This window comes from Battus philenor, unplaced genomic scaffold (assembly GCF_028537555.1).
Source record: "Battus philenor isolate CCGP_79_NKW_IND1 unplaced genomic scaffold, ilBatPhil1.0.hap1 SCAF_22, whole genome shotgun sequence".
Classification (NCBI taxonomy): domain Eukaryota; kingdom Metazoa; phylum Arthropoda; class Insecta; order Lepidoptera; family Papilionidae; genus Battus; species Battus philenor.
This window is the reverse complement of record NW_027181685.1, coordinates 8,945,676-8,964,732: the sequence shown is the minus strand read 5'-3', so window position 1 is coordinate 8,964,732 and position 19,057 is coordinate 8,945,676. Positions and strand designations below refer to the sequence as shown.

General features: G+C 32.3%; 1 protein-coding gene across 1 annotated transcript in view; it reads left to right on the top strand.

The window, feature by feature from the left end:
• insc (inscuteable) overlaps positions 1-19,057 on the top strand; it is a 53,657-nt gene that overhangs the window by 9,006 nt on the left and 25,594 nt on the right. Inside the window, exon 2 of the mRNA XM_068766870.1 lies at positions 8,299-8,343. The gene's annotated coding sequence lies outside the window, so the exon portion shown is untranslated. The remainder of the gene's footprint in view (positions 1-8,298; positions 8,344-19,057) is intronic.

The window sequence follows — 19,057 nt, the reverse complement described above, 5'->3', positions numbered from 1 at the left end:
CTAGGTAACATCTGATTCCAGTAAATACATAAGGGAAGAAATATAAAAAAGGGTGATTAGTTATAGATGTAAACGCTTTATAGGTATGAAGGCATAGTTTACTGTCAATGAAAATATAGTCCCTATCCTTAATAATCCCTTCAATGGTTTCAGAAATAACATACAACGTAAGTAAGAAAATGCGTTTTCAAAATTCGGATTAGGACATATTAATATAATTATTGTACTATTTGTACTGTCTTTGTTCTATCAGATGTTATTGGCTTGTCGTTTTGTAATAGAGTTTCAGAGTGATAACTTTATACGGAGTGATTTTAAATCGATGTAAAAGCTTTAAATCTTTTACAGCTATACTTATTCACCGTGTATATGTAGATATAACAATCTAATTAAAATTAATGACTATTTTTTATAAAATTGATATATATTCAATAAATTGCGTAATCGTGGTCAAGAAAGTGACTTCTGATATTTATGTAATATATAATTCGTTTGCATAACTAACTTTACGTGCTTCGGAATCAGATTACAGATGACATATACATTCATTTATGGACATCAATCGCAGCCGAGATCAAACACGGACTGGTAGGTGCTTTATCTAATTATCGCTTACTAAACACACTAGTTGAAACTCAATATCATCAGCAGCTATGAAGATGACAAAGTCCATATGAAATTTATGCAAGGTGTGTATTGTTATAAAGTCGATGTACACGGTGGTCTATTATGACATGATATAAAATGAACATTTTGTGCTTTGACGAGTATTTAAGTTTATTTTGTGAGCAGTAGTAATCATATATAATTTATACACAAAGTGTTATAAGATAGTATTCCGAGAATCAAACTCCTAACCTACAATTGCAAGTCTCAATCCTTTACCGCTGAGTAACCAGTGGTATAAAGAAGCGATACCATAATTTACAATGATCTGTTTGATAGAAATTACAATTAGATTGAACTCTTCTATGATGTCCGATACTTAACAACTGCTAGTACAGTAATAAAACAATTTATTCACAAGCTATTTTACCCACTTCAAAAATCCTACACACCTTAATAAGATTTTTTTATAAGTTTTTATTTAATGACGATCTTAGATTTATTACACGATGGTCCGCTAAAGAGTAATAAAACAATGTAATTAAGAATTTAAAGTAAACATGACTGTCATTATTTTTTTCCGTAAGTACAAACTTGTAGATAGCGTGTAGTTATTTGAGGTATAAATTATTTTGTAAAAATGACCATATCTTCGCAGTTATTCCAAAAAAACTTAGTACCTCTGACTCACCGTTAAAACATCTAAGAATCTTTATACAAATTCTCATAGTGTCACTATCTTAGTTACATCATTCTTAGCACATAGAGCAACGGGTGGCTGATATTAAATTTCGCCTGAGTTCGCATTACCATAATGAGAGATCGTAATTCTCAGGAAGCGAACAGGGTGGCCGCAGCGCTTTGCGCGGCGTTATCAGAGCTATGCCATCCGCTTGAGATAAAACGTGAGGTTTTGTGTTACTGAAATTTTTGCCGACGGTACTATAATAATGATTTGCCTATATCCTCCGGTAAGAATAACAATAATATACAGGAGTAAATGTATGGTATATTTGTCATCAAAATGGTTTATATCAAGTCAATATAGTTTTCTTATATGAGATCATTACAATCATCTATAATCGACAGCTTCAAATTAAGTTTACGTTAGTTCGTAATACGCCACTTAAAAGGACTAACGAGAAACACAGAGAGGTTTTTAATCGTTTTTAATGATTCTCTTAATAAAAAAATACTCAAAAATTACAACAATTAATTTCCTAAATCTTTATCCTGAAAGTCTCTTCTCGTCTTTAGTCTGAAATAGAATAGTTGTTATTCTGTCTTTTGACATGGCCAATGCTTAACAAATTTCTTGAAATACTGAAGAATAAATTGACCGCGTTACTTGATACTTTGTAATTCAGAAACGTATACATAAATCCACAAATTAGTGAAACTTGTATCACATCTGGAGCCGAATAGTGGTCTTAATGATGTACTTAAACGTATTCTTTTGAATATATTACCAATATTAATAATTAACACAGAAAAACCTAATACATACGAATCAAGCCTAATCAGCCCTCTCGGACAATCTCGGAGCCGGAATATTAAACGCATATTGACTGACAGTCCATATCGTAGCTCCCTCTCGGAGGCACTCACTCCTCGCTACTCAATAGAGCACAGATTATATTTGGAATTATTTGGAATTTTATGGGGGCGAGCCTATGTCCAGCCGTAGACATCCATACGGTTGAAATTATGATGACTGCCGTAGAGCGTTCGCCCAAACGACCGACTATCTTATCTATATATTTTACAGGGTTAAGAAGCATGCACAATCCTAGCCGAGTTTCATCGTTGTCATCAATTGAATCTGTTGAAAGGGTTCCTGCAACCAGCCTTTTCCTAAAGATGTTTATCGATCATCATTAAAAAAAGCTTACATAATTCTATAGTATAGTTGCCGATGCGGGTACTGATATTGTAATGGTAACTTAAATATCAATAAGAAAGGGACTAATATATAGCTACTTCCGCTATGCAGCAGTAGTCGTGCAATGTAGTGCACCGCATGCCAGCCCACTGAATAATGCTCGTGCGGTAAACAATGAGAAACACAACTACCGCCGTTAATCTACTCTACACCTGTTTCACCCTTCCACGGGGCATCCTCGGGAGATGTTAGACCGACCAATGCTCAACACCGAGACTTCCTTTATTGAACGACTACTGCTGCATAGCGGAAGTAGGTATACATTAGTCCCTTTCTTAGTTAGGATGGACTTCCGTTAGGTAAGGCCTGAATCCATTAGTTAAATATTAATTGTAGCGATGTTTAGACTATTTTAGTCTACAGCTTAGCTTACTTAGTTTAGTGTGAGTGGAAAGATTCTCGAGTGGCGATCATGAGCCTTTAAATGAGATGTGATTGCGGGCAGCGCGTGACCGGTCTGCTTAGCGATTTTTGGGAAAGGCCTTATAGTTTGTGTCTATCAGCTGATATGATGATGAAGTTCCTTAACGTCTCCTTAACCCTCTCCAATCCATGAGAACTAAAATCACAAAGCTAACAGTCACCGTACTCTACTAAAAAAACCAACTCATTTAAAATCTCATTGAATTATTAAAATATATAATTCATTAATATAATGTTTAAAAAAATAATTTATTCCATCGATTCCTAAAGCTTATCTTAAGCTTGTTACGAACACAAAAAAACCTTCAAATGCGCATAACTTGACTGGCTGCAGAAGACTCGCGGACTCGTTTTGCTGACGTTTAAATGATATTTAATTTACTTCCTTACAAGTGAATTACTTAGCGAACGTACGACTGCGTAGGGAAGTCGGTAAAAAGGTGTTCAATTATATCGACGACATAAAATACATTACCGATAGAATAGCTACGTGCGTTGTATAACATTTTTTTTTATATCTAAGTGACGAGTCGGAAAAGGTCGGTATAATCGTATAATGGTAAGTGATTGCCTATATTTATGTGATGCTACATGGAATTTTAAATTACAAAACCGTTTGACGGGAAATTTTAAAGCTCATTAATATAACAGCCTTATCTCAGCGTTTTTCATATTGAAAAGTCTTGGTCTTACAATACTACGTACAATACCTGGCGATAAATATTGCACATCGACCTTCGGAAAGAGACAATCGGCTAATTTCGGCTTCGTAGAGAGCACTACCTCTGTCCCACACCACCTACGAATATATGACGTTTTGTCACACAGAGAGGAACTGTAGAGTATAGTACATTCATAAAAAAATAAATAACAGATGGCCGCTGTGGCCTTAAGGCTCTGAAGTAGACCATAGACCAGCAAGCGTAGCGTAGAACCTTCGCCCATAAGTCGCTGTCGAATTTATTAAGGTCGTTAAAACAGCCTAGACGCCGCTTCTAAACGGTTCTATTAGAACAAGTGGAAGTCCTAAGTTAAGCTATAAATATCTTGAAATGATGAAGATGACGAGCAGCTAGTGATAGTTCAAGTTGAGGTCCCTTTTCGAAATATCCCTTGCGCCATGGAGCCGCTTGACACACCTTAGCTTGACGGCGTCCCAATACTTTTAGATATTGTAGAGGCACCATATATACCCATTATTTACTGTAAAGATAACCCCCGTACAATTGCTACCATTGTAGCAACGTATTAAAAAAGAATAAGTCAATGACAAAAAAAAAGAAATTCGAATTTGAATCTATAACACTTTTGTAATGAAACAATGTATAAGAATCTTTGAAACATCGTGTATGTTATTCGACTGGCCAAGTGGCTTATGGTGTGTGATTCATGGGGAAATGCTTCAGCCACTCCTAATTCCAATCTTACGGACATCTGCATACAATACGCACTTAAGTACTCAACACGACGTCACCGTGGAAGCCCGATTATAATCTCGTCAAGTCCCTGACCTCGGCTAATTGTATACATACCATTAAACAAGATGGAACGACCATATTCATTTCAATGATTCATCATCATTACTTCAACCTTAAAACGTCCACTGCTGGGCATAATCCTCTGTCATAGATTTGTGGGTGGATGTCCTACACTGCTCATGCCAGTCCCTGGTCTTTACTCCGGAACCATAAAGATCCGGCGGTCAACTGTCACTTGCCAATCCATACTTTTCAACCTGTAACAATTTTACATTTTTTTATTTAAAAAGTGAAAAAAACCAAAACAGAATGATTATAGTAAAATAGTTTATTTAATTCGACGTAACTATGTAAATAAACACAGTTTTACTTTATAAATATTAAACATGTAATTTAACATCTTAATAAAAACATAGAAATTAAATTTGAATGGACAGCTTAAAGTTGTATTATTTCTATGCATTAATATATAATAATATTTTATTCCGACATTCTAACATATTCATAGCATTACCATATTATATGAGGACATTACGGGTAAGTTACGTGGTTATTTGATGTCACAACATTTGCCAGAGTAATGATCGACCGGTTTTTATGATCGCATATTACGAAATATTCACTGATGTTATTCGCTGCACTGATTGACATGCGATTTGGTTGCAAAAGTGAGTGCATAGGTATAATATTGATGGTTGCAATACATCAATATTTTTACCGCACAGTAACTGTTAACTTTATTCTTTTATTTGTAGATAAACGTCTGCTGTTAGGGCCTGTTTAGTTACGGTCAAGAATGAGGCCTCCCAATTTTTAAACAAAAAGAAAGATGTCGATACACTATAAAAACGTGAAAGCCATGATGGAATTATAATAAAAGCTAAAAGCGACTGTACTTTAGAATAGTGATTTAAAAAAAATAGAGGAGTGGACCACCTTAGTTACAATCTTCACAGTGATTTATTTGATATTCAATTACATGTAACAATGGTATTGTTGAATAACAGCAGAATAAATGTAATTAAAATATAAAGTAAAAGTCTGTTGTACATGTTGCTTAGAATGATCGTTATTTAAACTATAGATAGTTTCGATCCTCTCAGGTTAACTATAATTAGAATGTTAAACGCGTATCAGTTGAAAGTTCAAGATGAGGTTTCCTAGCGCCTGGTTACTCCATGGAGCACAACTTAAGGCTTTGGTAGGTTCTCAGTCTGGTAAAATATCCGGTAAAATATGTAATTGTCTGTAAAATAAATGTTTATGTTATTTCATCTTTTCTACCCGCAATAGATATTTTTTTAATCTTCTTAATTAAAGATATATCGATAATGATTTTGGTACAGCACTACATTCAATAACTTATGATTTGTAGTTTGTAGGTGTTTCAAATGATACATTAGTGGCAATGTAACTCAATCACGCATTGATTTACCCGTAAAAACATTCGTTTAGTAGCAGAACATGTCCGTGGACACAATTAAGTTGTTAAGATACGGATGAAACTTTAATAACTGTCGTGTTATGAAATCAATTGAAAATTTAAACCCCTTGGATGTATGTAAACCAGTTATACTTTTTCAAAAATATTATATATTGGTATTAACACTAGAAATACTGAAATTTAAAATAATAGCTTTTTGGCAATAAGGATATTTACAAAAAAAGTTACCTGGTTTAACAGATATACCATACTATCTTAATGTTGCAAGCAAAAAAATTACTACGTAGAATTGTGTTTACCAAAAACCCGGATTGTATCGGATCGGATGAGCCATGTTAAGCGGGGCATATGATTTGCGATTGTAGATCGCGGTTTCGATTCCCGGGATACAATCTTACGAAATTCTCGCTTTGTGCGTTAATTTGGTGTGCGGTAATTTAGTAGTTAACATGTTTTCATTTTTATGTTTTCATAAACACAGATCGCTAACCCGTCTGCCAAGTATGGCGATTATGGTATCGCCATACCCCATAGATATTGTAGGGTGAGGCCTGTGCTTTGCAGTTGGTGTCTATGGGCTGAATCGATGACTAATAAAAACACTTTAGTTTAACGTCGTATCGTATTCAATAGATAGTTTATTTATAGTAATTATATTAAATTTTGTGATTTGTGAATATGCTGGATTGGTATTTCCATCATGAAATGTGAAGCATAGATTTAATATTTCTTTTCTTATATAATTTAGCATATTTTCCGTAATATAAGCCTTTAATATATTGATCTAAATTACATGAATCTAATATTTTACTTTATACATCAAAATTGAATTTACAAATAAACATAAAATTGTTTTCAAAATTCTTTAGTAAATTTCCTAATCCCGAAGTCGTGTTTATATAATACATAATCTTTACGTCAATAACCGTAAATAGTTGTCTTATTAAATATAGATAAAATTAAGGGAATAATTTATATACATTTTACGATACCAACGTTGACTTCACTATCGTGCACAAATCACTTTAATTGCTTCAATAAAAAGTGGGTCAAGCGAATGACCAATGTCCTACATATTGTATATGGGCTGCATTTAGTTTCCGAGTACGTTTCCTTGTCCAAGCAACCCTAACCATATTAGTCGATACTATGTCGCACGGAAGAGTATTTCTATCGATACGTCAATGTCGAGGTTCGCTGCGTAAGTACAAACGTATGTCTACAAAAAATGGTAACGATCTTATTGATATCGAGCTGCTTAGACAGACTTCTTACTGTCAAAAGTTATTGGTCTGTCGCAATAGGAAAAATAAATAAATTGCACATGTTTCAGAGTTATTACTTTATTTATTGATTTATTCGTTTTAAATAACTGACATATATCGAAGAATTGCTCGTCAGAAGTGCCCTTTGGGGGGGGGGGGAGCACATCGCTAGTGCAACCGATAGCCGTTGGGGCAGAAAGGTTTTCTAATGGCAAGCACGAGCTGGATAGTTATAGTCGCGGGAAATCGCTAGATGCAGGCAGGTCAGGGCCCATCATCCTGGTGATCTTTGAGAGAGGCCTATGCCTAGCGGTGGGCGTCTATTCGTTAGAATAAGAAGAAAGATATATGAGGTCACAGTCCGGCAAGAGTCGCGTACAACGTCCATCCGCGAAGTGGATAGACGGTCTATTTAAGGTCAACTGCACTTGGCTTCCGGCCTATTAGAAAACTTTGTATTAACTATGTAATAGCATTAAACGATCTATGGCTGAAATGGTAGTAAATGCCAATACGCCTTTTTAGATTTTGATTGTAACTAAGTTCGGCTTCTGGATAAGTGTTTTTACTACTGCTATTATTATCTTTACTATCCGCCTATCTCGTGTCTTAACAAACATATCAAAAAAATATTGACCGGATTGTTATAGTCGCTTTTTTTTATTTAACACTTAGCAACACATTTTTATTCATATATAGGTTTTATTTTTTTGGTATAAATGTTTTTTTAATTTTGTAAAAATTATATAACATGTAAAAATGATACAATTTGCAATTGAAATAAAGAGATAAAATTATCAAATCTACAATTATTTCGCACCTACATATATATTCAAGTGTTGTTTGAAAATATAATTCTTTACAAAATTTGCTTCTTTTAATTTTTCTAAACAATTGTTACGATTCTGTTATCAATGTTAATGACATTAAATTATTATTAAAAATAAACTTAAACCTGTTACCCGTGCTCATTTTTAATTTAAATTTCGAACGAGCATTTTTTTATATTCCACGGGAAGTAGGTGAAAGAATTCTAAAAACGGAAACCGTAGTGTTCAACATTAAACTAAACGAAATTAGATACATTGCCTTTTTGTTTTATTTCTATTCGTCACTAATTCATTTAATTTGACTTCACAGGTGGCGACACGTTCCGTTTTTCAACGGAAGACGCATTGAAATCGAGTAAGTTTGCTATGTTACAGTTAAATAAACATTTATAAAATTCATAAATTATCTATCATTCTCGTACTTAATGGACTTATCATTCATGTTATTATATCAGTGTTGTATTTCTCTTCGATGTGTTTGTTATTCGACTTATATAAATTATTAAATAAACCTAGGTTCTAACAAAAAGATATCGATTATAACTTGTAGACAAATTTTATTTAATGTATTCAAAGGAAAATAGTTTACTACGTATTTATATATAATTTTTTGTGCAACCTCATTTATACTTACAAATTTTGTTAATAACAAAGTAATTTTAGACGTTTTCGAAATAAAGATTGACAAAAATAATGTTTTTTAACATATTTTTCGGTCTTCAAAAATATTACATAAGAAATAATTACAAGTGAACGTGGAAAATACGGTACCAAACTATGTGCGTCTTAAATATAAGGAGACACATCATACATATCATTTGCATTCGCCAACCCGCCTTATGTGCGTGGCGATTATGGTGCATTCCTGCTTTAGATATCTTTGAGGGCTACACCTTGTAATTGGCTTCGAGCTAAAACGACGACAGCATATATAATGTAAACAATTGAAAGTCGGCAAATAAATCACCTTTATGTAATTATGAAATATTAATGTATATAAGTCATTAACAACAAAATTAATAAATAGTAGTTTGACTTAACAGTTTAATTTTTTGTTTAAAAGTAACTAATTTTATAATAGAATACCAAAAGTTACACGTTTACATTTTCATATTGTTCACAATGGTATTCACTGTGGGAATGTTTTATAGAAAGTATATTTATTCAACTAGTGTGCGAGTCTTTGTGGTGACGTCATATTCTTTAAACCTTCATTTAATGTGAGTAAAAAGTGTAAACAACAGACGTAACTTTGATAAATGTACTCGGTATTTATTGAAATTGTGCGTAAAATACATTGCACTGATGGCTAGGAAAATAACAGCGGTAAATGTCAAGCAAAATTACCACAGGCTATTAGTAATTGGACAATGACGATCTTTGTATAACATAAAAAAATAATTAATTTTAAAAATATGTACTTTTAATACTTATTCCTAAACTTGAAATGGTACATCGTACATTTTAGACAGCAGTCAAGACATATATATCTTAATATATAAATAAATACATATATATATATATATATATATATATATATCTTTTGGAGTTATGTATGATAGCCGCCTATTATTTATTATATTTAGCAAATAGCAACCAGTTCCACTAACAGTTTGGCACTCTTGGGCATCCTAGAGTTGAAAAGGTTTCGCGAAAATTCGCCTAAGCGGTCTTAAAGCATGGGGTACATCCTTTCTCATCTATTGTATGACCAATTATGTTGAAAAAAGCGGCTGTTGCCAAGGGAGTAATTATATACGAAATTTATTCAAAATTATTGATTATTTTAAATTTCGGGTTTCGTATATTCAATTTTAAATTATTTTACGACTTTATGTTGATACTTGTGCTGATTAGTCTATTATTTTGATTGTTCAATAAATTTATGGCACTTCGAGCTTGTTTTGGCTTGTCTTCGATATTTCTATTTCGACTTTTTGTGTATATACTTAAATCAAATATTTATTTTAATTTTTCCACTTATTTTGAAAACGCCTCTCGAAAACTCCCAATAATAGAAACATTGCTGATAAATTTCCGCCACTTCCAGGGGTAACTTTCCAAAGTAGTAGTAATATTAGTCACAAAATTTCATCTCTTAGTAATAAACTAGCATCCGTTCGAGCTGGTAATTTGGACTCGGTCACCCTTGAATGGAGAAGAAGAGTGTCAGCCCAAGGCGAGGTTCTACCTTGGGTTTTACGCCCATCATTCTCGAGTACCCCCATCAATCTGGTGGAATATATAGATTCTGAGACAAGACTTCAGAGAGAGTTTGAGCTGGGTTATTTTAAAGTGTTGCATTAAATGTTCTCAACCACGAACTCTAGGAAGCTGTAAATACACACAGTGATATTCCGTAAAAATTCGATGGCAATAAGTGGAGAACTATATTTTTGTTATAAAATTTATAATACTAAAAATGTATATATGTACATGATATTACGTAGTAAGTAGTTTAATAGTAAATGACATTTTCCAGTAAAAAGTTTTAAATAGATTAAGCATCAGTAATCAGCTTAGTTAGAGCCACCGTGAACTTTTTGTTCATTACACATTTAAAACACTGTCTTGGTACAAACCTGTTTTTTTTTCTTTTATTTCTCCTTTTGTTTTTTCCACGCACCTTGACTTTGTACTCGGTTCAAGGTTACGAAAAATATGCTACTTTGTTCTCATAAACGTTTATTGTATTTAAATTGCTAATATTTTGCTAACATAATTATTTCTTAATTTATTTTATTACACCTCACATGTAAACTATCGTTAAAGCAACTAGTTTAATATGTGCCTTTAACATCAGAGATAGTCTGAACCATAGGTTTCAATCCCTTTATACAACAACGCAAATTCAAAATTCCCATGCCCACTTTTATATTAGTTAATTATAATAATTTTGTGTCTGTCTATATATACCAATAATACTAAAAATTGTTCTCTCTTTATTTAGTTTAGTTTATAATTCTGCTTCTTACGCTCTTTGCAAAAGGACGTTGTTATTAATTAGTTAAAAATAAATATATATGTTGCAGTAGGCATGTTTTACTCAAAGATTACTTTGTACTAAGTTCTATAATATCCTTATGTTAATTTTCGCCATAATATTTAAAAAAAATTAATGGCTTTAAAATGTATCAAAACAACACTCATTTAATTTTGAATCTTATTCCTATGAACTAAATGAACTAAATAGATTATAATTATCGTTATAATAATGTTATAAAATTTTAGAAACTTGTGTCTCTGGTGTAGTGAAAACACTGACTTGTTCAATGACTCAGAGGCAAGAGGCAAATAATCTTCGGTTCCGCAAGATAATTCGGCTTCTCGGAACAAGTTCCGACATTCCCCACCCGAGAGTCGAACCCTAAATTGTGAATGGAATACGTCACAGCTGACTCATTGATCTTGAACTTAATATCGCTTTTAATATTCTTTTTTACGCTTATATCTTTACTACGGCATACGCGAAGTTCATTGAAATGCAGAATGACTCATTGTTGAATTCATGTAAATGCCAAAAAACATTTTAATATAAGAAGTTTAGACAACGCGCGATTTATATGCAAATTTCTTTAGTCACTTTTATTTTAAAACACATAGTGAAGAGATACACCATATAATACCAACTTTGGTTTCGATACTTTGACTTAAAATGTCTTATTAGCCCAAATAATCTATAGTAACTATCTACAAGGATCTTCCAGCGTGAATAAAGACAGCCATACAACCGCTTGGCGGTAGAAATAAACATTGTGATGGCAACAGTAGGACCTCCTAGGGAGAAGATATATTATCTGTACATTGAACTTTACTTATGTCTTAAACTATTACTCGTATACAGGTTTTAGGTTAAGGTAATAAAATAAAATACAATATGACATTAATGAGACGAATCGGATACAAGTGTCACAAATTGTTAAAATACCGTTGTGTTTGTTCGTATTTATTACGGAGTCGAATTTTTAATGGCACTTTATTTTATGGATATTTTTAACGCCTTTATTGCAATTCATCACATACATTATAAAATTGTCTTGTACAAATGATTAATAAATACAAATTGATTATAAAATCTTTAAAGGGGTGAATGTATAGCTCATTTATCAGCAAAATGCTTTGAAGGTTGTAAACCTTTTTACGATCAGCCTGTATAAAGTGACCACTCTGAAATAAATTACATTCATAAATTATTTTTATGGGAATGCGAAAGAACAATAACTTCTGACAGTTTAAATCCTGCAGGGACAAATAAAGTAACAAGTAAACAATAATTATTTTTATTATGCAGTAATTTATTACAGATTATTTATTACGAAAAACCATTGATTTTTGATAGAGTGTACCATAGATAATTGACAGTAAATTGGCTATAAACTAACCCTTTTAAAGCAAAACATGTTGGTTGCATCTTGGCGATATTTGCAATTAAACCATTTTTAAATATTGCATTTTGTGTGAGATTTTTTGTATTATATTTTACGATTCATCTCATATATCATATAGTCTTTAGTTGAGAAATGCATTTAAAATATTCGAAGCGATTTGAATTTATCTGAAATTAAACCATCTTTATGTTCATGGAATATTAAACAAATAAATGAACAGTAAAACTTACTGACCCGCTAAGCAATAGAGAACGTGCATAATTACTGTGGTCCGGTTTAATGGTACCGTTTCTAGAGGAATTAAAGGACTAAAAATATTTACTTTATGTCTCAAGGACACACTCCAGCATGTGTCAAAGGAATTTGTATAAAGATTATTATTTGTGTATAAACATTTTTTGTTACCAAAATCTTGCCTTTATTCTTCGAATGATACAATAGAGACCAAACAGTGACTCAACCATCTCGGTCACGCATGAATGGAAACACTAAACGCGTATTGATTGACAGGCTAAAAGGAGGCACCTTCTTGGAGACTTACGCACCAAGTGACTCCATGGGGACTTTTAAGTTTAGCAGTGTTATAATCTGGTGAAATATTTAGATCTGATCCCAGCCTCGCCAAGGAGAGCACTTGTGTTTCTGTTACTGTAAAGATTTCAAGTAGAGTTTATCAAACTAAAGTATTAAGAAAAGTATTAGGAATTCTTGTGATAATACAGCTCTGGAATTTATTGCTGTATTATATTCTCATTTTTAATAAAATGATTACACAAAAATTTTAACTCGTTTTTTGTTGTCTAAATTCTGATTTTCAGCATTTGAAACCATGGAGATTTATTTGATTTTAGATCATATCAAATAAGGCTTTTCTATCTATATTCTTATCTTAACATATACGTAAGTTTTAATTTATAGCATTAATTAAAAAGAAAATATGTATTATTTATATTTAATATATATATATGAAATTCATGATATTTATAAATAAGAGATATTTGCGGTAAAGGCGAACTGAAAGTAAAAGGTTGCTGTAGCAAGAACCGATCGACCACGACCACATCCCGGTAATTAAATCTTTGGAGACGTATTATATTGAAATTATTATAATATAATATACGTCTAGAGATGTGGTTTTTAGAAGTGAAAATCATCGGACTTTAGTAGGTAAACCAGAGGAGAGGTTTTTTTAATTTTCCATTGCACAAATTGTTTTGAACCAATGTTTTGTTCATTTTCTTCTCGATCCCCTTAAATCAAAATTATTACTGCTTACCAAGTGACAGGTCTGAGTTTCGCTATAAAACTGCAGAGCCCAAAAAAACTTGAACGATTTTTCTTGTGTTCACTTTTTAGACTTTTATTTTATATATTTTTATTTAGAGAAAGCTATGCCATTACAAATTCATCACATCTTATTAGGCAGAACACTACAAAGGGTTGCAACTTATGATCATCTTCATTTTTTTATATTCATTAATATTCTTATGAACAAAGGTCGATTATACATCGTCATAATATTTTCTCTACGAAGCTTTTCTCAAGGAAAGTTTCTAGCTCTTGAACTTTCGACCGTCTGTTAGGAAAATATATCAACTGCGTGTAAAAAAAGTCCAGTAATCAGCATTCACCTACCTGATAACCAATTACATAAACGCTATCACATAGTAATCGTGACTTGTCACTGAAATTAGGACGTGTAGCGATTGTCAGCTCTAACTGTAAACAGACCGGACGTACTAACAATAGCTAATACACCCACACATGCGTACACATACCCTGTGCTATTGTGTATTACTTAGCCATTACTGTAGAGAATGTGAATGTTAGTAAGGTTGTGGTTAATTAAATCAACTTTAATCTTGATTTGTGACATCTAATATTCGTATCTGTTTATAAAAACATTTGTTAATTTAAACAAGGCTACAAAAATACTCCCAGATTAATATGATATAATTCAAAAGTGTAAAGAAGTTTAAAAAAAAAACAGGAATTAAGAGATCTGTAGACGATTAAAAGTAACCTACATGACCTAGCAAATTAGCATGTTGCGAAGTGGCCGGGAGCTTAAGCGCGCAAATCTAATTGGATATCTGTAGGACAGGTCTGTGTCCAGCTGTGGACGTTCTACGGCTGTAATAATGTTAATGATGATTACAAGTTTATCATTCGTTCCATAGTGAACTTTATTACTTTTTTATTATTTCAATTACAACTATAGTAAGCTGAAATTAAAATAACGCAACGTACAAAAGACGTTTTGCTAATTATAGTTCTACAACGGCTTTAAACAATCTGCAACAAGCACATTCGATAGATCACTAAAGCCAGTATCATTTCTATCTTTAATTCACATTATTATATTATTATGATCATTTGAAGTTAGTTATCCTTTATGTACATAATGCGAAGAACCCAATTAAACAAGAACTAAAAACAGATTTAGCTCCCCTGTAATAGCATTGCTTAACTTAAAGCTTGTAGTTTTAACACGCGTCTTCGACTTAGAAGAACCCACAACAACTTATCTTTCTGAGACTTTAGCTCGACGAACTCACAATCTGGTAATATATATTAAATATCAGTTAAACGTAAAGAGTACTGGTCTCCTTTGACAGCTCAAGTTTAATTACTGTAAATAAGTTTAAATAAATCACTCTACTACTTATATCCCGGTAAATTTGTCTGTGCCCTCTCAAGTCAAACTGACCAATCAACCCCATCAACAAAGAATTGTAAATATCGAACATTATAACAACATTTTCATCGATAAGTAACTTAACCCCTTATTATTTGACCCATAATGAGGTAATAAGCTTCTAATGCGTGGAAAAAATAAAGGAAGTGTCACTCCATTGATTTTGGTGTGAATGTGCGGTCGTTACCTTGACACTATGTCAATTATCAGTACTGACTTGTCATTTATTTATTTATAAATTTCTTTATTGACTTGGAAATGATATCCCTCTTTGTCTACTAGGGAAGCATAAACTTTTGAAGATATATAATGTATGCATAAAGCACTCTTCGTTTTTTTAACCTAAAAAAACTTATCAAATTTTGTTTAAAGACGTCTTTGCGTAGTTACATGCTCGACTAGCTTGTCTTAACTTGACTAGAAATTTAACTTCAGCTTAATTGTACACCAGTTATATGTTAATACAAATGAACATGCAGTATAGATTAAAAAAAAAAACGAAAATTAGTAATTAATTATTATTATTATATAATGTAATTGGGTTTGTTTATTCATACAGTATACCAATGTAATAACATTTGTGATTATTTGTACGTAGATTATAAAATTGTAAGATATCTCTGCGGGTAACAAACATCTTTTAGATTTTTTATTATAAATAATGCTTTTTACCGTCCATGTGGGTATGTATAGCTATCTGGCTTACAGGTGGCCTTAGTCTAAAGGTTTTTATCATTATTATATGTAAGTTGAAATCTAATTAGAGGACATCCTCGAGAGCCTCGACTTTAGATAATGGATATACCTTGATGACCACAGATCGAACTGACACTATAAGTCATCTCAATACTCGAGATGTTGGAATAGCAACCCGAATGGCAAATATTTTTGGATTAATTGTTTTTTTATACAAATGTTAAATTAATATAGACAAAAACATAATTTTTATAACGAAAGACTAAAATTGAACAAAATTACAAAACACTAAAATTGTCTTTATTACTTTTATATAATTTTAAATGAAATAATATTAAAATGTGTTTAATTAGCGCTTGAATACAGTTATTAATGATGCAACTTTTAAGTATTTTTTTTTAAGATTAAGTTATAAAAAGGACAAATTTTCATATTATTTGTTTTATTTTTCATTTTTATAAAATTTAAAAAAAAAATTACAATGATAAAAATAGTACCAAAATTTACACAGGTTTATATTAGCGCCAACAGGATTGATATACAATAAAAATTAAAAGATAGCAATAAGTAAAAGAGGGCAACATTAAGAGTGGTACTAGATATATTAGTATATGCAATAAAAGTTGTCGTCAGTTAGATTATTTAGGAAATTAATATTTATTTTTGCGTATAATGTTATTTGCTTAAATAACTTGTGGGTAAAGGACAAGAGATGTTCGCGTAGCTTATACAAGACGGAGATAGACAAACGTCAAGCCGTCTGTTCTCATATATCTCGTGTGCGTTTTGTTAAACGCGCCCTCCTCGTCTCGCCGCTCACATACCTCACTCGGTGTCTAACACACCCGCACACAATGCTGTAAATACGCCACACAAGAATACTGTTACGTTTAACAATTGAACTCGTATTAACAACTAAATTGTATAATTGTAACGACTTTACCGGTTAGTATAATAATAGATTCTGTGACATATTGAGTCTTTAGACCGCTCACTGATATTATTACCTTTTATTTTATATACGTACTAGCTGTTCCCGCAAACGTTGTTTTGCAAAAAAAATAGGGTTTTAATTAACAAAAATAATTTAGGGGTGGACCACCCTTATCACTTAGGGGTATGAAAAATAGATAGTAGCCGATTTTCAGATCTACTGAATACGCATATAAAATTTGGTAAAAATCGGTCGAGCCGTTTCAGAGGAGTTCAAGTTCGAACACCGTGACACGAGAATTTTATATATTAGATAACAACATTTCTTGAGTAGTACATATTGCAAAGTACTTTACATTATAGTAACAAATATCATCATCATTATTTTAGCAATAGAACATCCACTGGTGGACATCTCACCCATACATTACCAATAAGACCGGTTGAAAGCGGCAGCATACAGCGTCTTCCGATTATCTAAACAAATTCTGTCCACCTGTAACGTTATTATAAATAAAAAAATACATCAACTTTTTTAACAGATGTTAGGTTGTGTATCTGTATCCCATTAGATATGTATTTATACCCTACATATGTATTTAAATAATAGTAAACAATTAAATAATTGAAACAATATTTTAAATAATTCCCGCTAGTCAAACGAACATAGGTTTCATTGGTGAGAGGTTACAATTGAACTGTTGGGGCTTTAAGGTTCTAGTCTGAAGAATACGTTTGCCCACAAGGTGGTCAACGAAGGTAACCAAAATAACGTTCCCCATAAAATATACGTATATATATATACATTGTAATGGCAAACAATTTCACGTCCATTGACCACTGCTACGCATGATTTAATACAGACGCTTTGTCTTGTTCGATTAACATAGAATAACTAATTTGAATCATTTAACTTTCAATTAATATTTTACCAGTTATTTTTCTTCATACTGCTGAGGTTGGAACCTAACAAATTGAAAAGGCCGTTAACAATTTGTAAATCAATAAAAACATTCTACTGAGAGGTAGTCGTGTAATGATCAGTAATGTATACATTGACTCATTAAAAGCAGTATAAAAAACTTAAATGTGCGTATAACAAGTGTTCTGTACGTAACTCGGCTGCGATGTGGTCAGCACCGCCATCGTCGTGCGCTACGTGTTCGGAATTTAAACTGATTCATCGGGATTCTAAAATGGCTGACTGTCAACTTCTTCCCGCCATTGACTTTATTACGCAGTTTCTGGAAAATTTACATGTGATTTGAATATAACTAAAGTTACATAATTTAGATCGATTACATTGTATTTATATTCAATAATACTGGTGTAATTATTTCTTTTCTTAAAGAAATTAATCAAAAATTGGATATGTTCATTAAAACCTTAATCTTTTTTGTATTTTATTGAAAACATTTTGCATGCTTATGTCCAGTGATTGGTTATAATCAGCTTTTAAGAGGTGAATGTACAGCTTATTTGTCAGCAGACATTAAAGCCACATTTTTTTCAATCTTCCTATATAAATTAAAATTCCGACATAATTTTTTTGGGGTGCAACAAGGATATAACTTCTGCCAAAACAGTCCGCAAGGTCAGATAGTGGAAAATATTTAATCATAACATGTAGTATTTCGAATTTAAAAAACATTTCTGAAAATTATTTCTGAAACCATTGATTTTTGGATAGGATGCACTATACCATACCCCACACCCTTTTAAAATTATATAATTAACGTTTATTTTACGAACTGTTTGTTGATATGAGCGTACGAGGCCATGAGACATTCGTGAGTCACTTTGCCGCCGTCATGTCAGGATAATTTCTATGCATAACATTCCCTGTTTTGTTATCCTTCTTAGTACTGTAGATATATTTTGCTGTGTGAACAAAGAAACGAAACTTTTGCACAAAATGATGAATTCATGGAACGAGTGTAGTAATAAAGGGTAATATTTGATGCCAGTTATGGATTGACCATTAATTCATATTCACATATTCATAATTTTAGCCGTATGGCGTCCTATGCTTAACCTTTTTTTTTTTGGAGAAATCCAGCGTGGTATACCGCTCCGCTGCGACCAACTAAAATCCCACGGCCTTCTTCAACGCCTTTTGTTAAAACTACGGGAACGGCTTCGCATACTACCATAGTTTCAACGGCGGAGGCCTGTCCTCTACTGAACCTAAGTAAACCCCCTACGGATATTCTATAGGATCAATTGGAAACAAGCCAAATAATACTCTAATAAATATACAATACAATTTTGTGAAGAATCTATAACTCATTTTTTAATTCGGATCATCATAATAAAAGCATTATAGAGGAAATTCAGAAAATCAAAGTATACAT